This window comes from Empidonax traillii, unplaced genomic scaffold, assembly GCF_003031625.1.
Source record: "Empidonax traillii isolate 1590-97213 ecotype Southwest subspecies unplaced genomic scaffold, ASM303162v1 scaffold310:size1162954, whole genome shotgun sequence".
NCBI lineage: Eukaryota > Metazoa > Chordata > Aves > Passeriformes > Tyrannidae > Empidonax > Empidonax traillii.
Genome location: NW_020955503.1, coordinates 1,124,697 through 1,129,095, shown reverse-complemented (window position 1 = coordinate 1,129,095; position 4,399 = coordinate 1,124,697).

The window sequence follows — 4,399 nt, the reverse complement described above, 5'->3', positions numbered from 1 at the left end:
AAAAAAAAAAAAAAAAAAAAAAAAAAAAAAAAAAAAAAAAAAAAAAAAAAAAAAAAAAAAAAAAAAAAAAAAAAAAAAAAAAAAAAAAAAAAAACCAAAAAAACAACAAACAAACAGGAGAATATCTAGACAATAGTTTTCAAAGCACCAGGTTTATGCTACTCTAGCCACTTGTAAATAATGCCCATCAGTATTAGATACCAGAATTACAATGTGTGCCCCTTGCATTATAATATCAAAAAATTATACATTGCAAAATTTTGCAACACACATGGGAATGAATGAAACAATATCTTTTTTGTTGTTGTTGTTTACAGGCCATGTAATTTAATGTTTGGAATTATATCTATGATAGCATGACTGTAAATATCAACAAGTTTTTCAAGAAACAGAGTTTTCTTAAGCCTTTTGCAGCTGTAAATGTAAAGCAAGCCTGGATGTATTTCTAGATATGAGCCACCCACAGAAGAAAACCCCCACCACTTAAATTCCTGAAGTGTTTTAATATATCAAAAATTCCATTTCATAGGATTCAGAAAGTGGAGGTTTTTTAAATTAAAATCTTGACAAAAAGTTATACAAAACTTACAGACAATTTCCAGTTACCAAAACAATTTCATTCAAACTTTTTTTGTATCTTTCTCATTGCAGCTGTATTATATTTTTAATGTGAGCTATTTTAAACGTAGCCAAACTTAGAAGATGCTTTAAAAACAACTGTACTTTTTGTCTAAAAGCAAACAAACAAACAAACAAACAAGTTGTTTTAATGGCTAAGAAAAAGCCCATTGAAATTGAAGCAGCTATGATAGATTTTAAGCAACAGAAACCTGCTTGTGCTGTCACTGGTACTGTCAGCAAGATGTATTTCAAATGAGTTAATGGAACAGTGCCATACATCCCTCAGGATCCAGCCTCTCCTCTGTCATTGCCCTGATTTTGCTTCATGAAAGATGAACAATTTGTTTATCTGAAGATCAGGATGTGACTGTCACTGTGGCTTATTTCTACATATCAGTCATGAAAAGACAGTCTAGGACAGAAGAAAACAAAACCAAAACCCAAAAAGACAACTGTTTGCCAGCCACAGGGTCATCCCCAGTGGCTCCCAAGTTCAAGTCTTGCTAAACAGCTCAGAAGAGACCAGTGCTGCTGCAGTGAGAACTCCCATTCTGCCTTGTGGAAGGGTAGTTATGAGGAATTTGGTGGTGCTGGAAGCAGGAAAGAAATCATTCATCACCACTAGCAGATTTTGTCCCTGTTATTCAGGCTGAAACAAAACAAACCTACTGGAACAGATTGCCCAGAGAAGCTGTAGATGCCCCATCCCTGGAAGTGTTCAAGGCCAGGTTGGATGTAGATCTGTTTCCGCTTTGCAGATCTTACAGCCTGTGAGTAAACCATGACAGAGAGACCTCCTGAGACAACTTCTACTTCACGTTGCATTATCCTATCAGGAATAGCTTAGCTCATTTCAGTGTTGGTACATCTGTGTAAGTGTGGGTTGAATTTTAACCCCTTTTAGATTAACACAAATAAATTCAGATAGAGTTAGCTGTGCTAAGAAGCGCTGCACCACTCTTAACTTGTGAGAACAGAAATAAAGTGAAGAAAAGGTCATTTTGCACTTTTTGTCTCGCCTCCAGCTCTGTTGATAACACAGTCCAACACTTCATCAGGCTTTCACCTCCAGATACAGAGAAAGCAATCTAATCCCAACACTGTCCAGCTCACACTCCACTGCAAAGTCTTAATAATGACCTCAGTGTCCAGTGTCAACAGATCAACAGATCTGGCTGTCAGGTTTAATGTGTTTCCAGTGCTGTCTTGCCTAAAGTGGGCAACGATGCTGCTGAAATGTTGTTCTGGGAGGCACAGAAGGTAGAGAAGCAAGTGGAGGGCTGATGAAAGGAATGAAATGAAAAGCATTATGGGGAAGAAAAAGTTTTCAAGCAAGTTTTTTACCCTTGGTAAGCTAAATGAAAATTGAATGTGTACCTGTTATTTCCCACAGCCCTCAGAGGTGTCAGGCTTACAGTTGGATATCACAACAGGCAAAGAATTTTACTCTGCAGCCAGAATAGGAACTGGTTGTGAATTCGTCAGATCTGGCAGGTAGGTTTCTGTGTTTTGTATTTGATGAGCTGAAGGTGAGAGCACAAAAGCTCTGTTTGATGCACAGTACTCCTGGGCAGTGTGAGACTTGGCACTGAGAATTTTCATTATTTCTTACAGGCAGTTGGAATTGCCATGGCTCTAGGAAGATATCCCTGTACCCCTACCTGCAATAATCCATTTGCTTCTCATCATCACTGGATTGGGGAATACTGTAGTCAGGAAATTAGACAGGTATCTTAAAAACAATCTTCGTGTGTCCCAGAGATATACCAACAGCTCCCCTCTCAGTATGAGCTATGTTCCTTATTCCTATATACAACTTAATGACGTATTAAAATGTGTTTTGGTCTGATTTCAGCTTCCCAGTAAGAAAAGACAACCAGTGGTGCAGCTTGTCTGAGGACACAACTATTCATTTTTATGTTTTCATAGGGCGTGCGCTGTATCTCATCAAACAACATTCCAAATCACTCTGAATAACTGACTTTGCATTTTGCTACACCACATGCTTTGCTGTTAGCTGGTGATTTTATCAGAATTAACTTTATTTCCTTCTAGACCACTGATAAACATCTGGAATGCTATTTGACCAAGACTATGCAGTTCCTGGCAGAGCCACTAAAAACACCTTAATATAATGAGTATAATTCACTAAACTCATTTTTTGAGGTCTATCAGTCCACTTGTGTCAGTGTTTTGAACACAGACTGCTTTCTGAGTGGAGATATTTTATCAGCATTCAAATAGGATTAAGTTAAATGCTGTAAAGAATTCTTGTATCACTACTCCCAAAAACCAATCTCAAACTCATTTCTGTTTTTTATTAATTAAATTAAAACCCTATTTTAAAATACATTACAAACTAGCTTGGCAGTCATTGCTTTCGTTCTGTGCTTGCACACCAGAGGAGACTTCTGTGACTGTATGATAGACAGCAGATTAACCAGATTGTCCTCTCCAGCCTATGTAGTAGTGATAATATTTGACTTTTGTCTTTTAGTATTTCATTGGTGTTGTTCAGGCACATGGTGTGATTCTCAGGGCTGTCCTGTACAGGGCCAGGGGCAGAACTATGATTATCCTTGTCGGTCTCTTCCAGCTCATAATATTCTGTGATTCTAGCATTCTAAGAATCAAATTCCTCAAGAATTCTGAACATCTTCAAAGTAGCCCAAGCAATGAGGCTTCAGATCTGTTTATCACAGGCACATTTTGGAATCTGCTTTTCCCTAGAAGTGTTATTTCAGACCCTACCTAGACTAACACAGAAATCAGAAATTCTAGGTCTTATAATAAAATTGTGGATTTCTCATGACAACATTTGATCGGAAAGGCGGGTTTTATATTCATATTCTGTTAAACATACAGTTGCAAAGGGTAAGAATTTCCCACTTTATCTTACCAGCTTGTCATTTGGTTTCTTGATTTTCTGCAATATTTTCCTAGCTTTTTATCTGAAAATGGATTTGTTCATTTTATTCCTCTGCCTCATCTGAGACATTTCTTTCTTGAGTGGGTGCAGCATCTGCTTAATGAATGAGTAAATCTAATATTTTTTGATTCTCTTACTGAACTTTTTCTCCATTGGTTCCTTCTACTAATTACATTCAAATTTTTAATGCCACTTTGTATTTCAGTTAGGGACAGATAGAGTGGAAAACACCTTTGCTCCATCGTTTTCTCCTTTGATGTTATATGAATGAAATATTACTCTAATATTTTTTCTCAAGATGCATTTTAGCAGTCACTGAGGCAGAATAATGTTGATTTAAATCAATAGATATTGAACCCTTCCTTTTCATTACTATTCTGCATAAAAACAGGGGTCTGAGTAGACATGGTCAAGTGACAGGTAAGCTAAAAATCCACTTTTCACTGGTTACAGACATTATGGTCAGGTATTTCTTCCTCCCCTCACTCTATTCATGCACTTGGCTCCTGCCAAGGCTGCACGGGAGCTCACGTCATGTAAGCAGGATGTGGTGATAAAAAACCTAAACAAGGCATGTGATTTGAGTTTTTTTTTTGTTCTGACACTAAACAATTTAGACTGGGATAGTCATAATGTGTTCCTGAGAATCACATCAACCCCGACAGGGAGAGCAGCAGAATCAGACCTTGTGTGCCCGATTCAGTTCTCAGTTGCCTTCCCAGTCACACTAATGAGAGCTGAATTGGACTTTTGATATTTATCACTTAATAGACTTGCTGTGCTTAGAAAAAGAACATTAGGTGTTTTTCCAGCCATGTTTTATAGCCTAGAAATAGACTGGTCTGAACT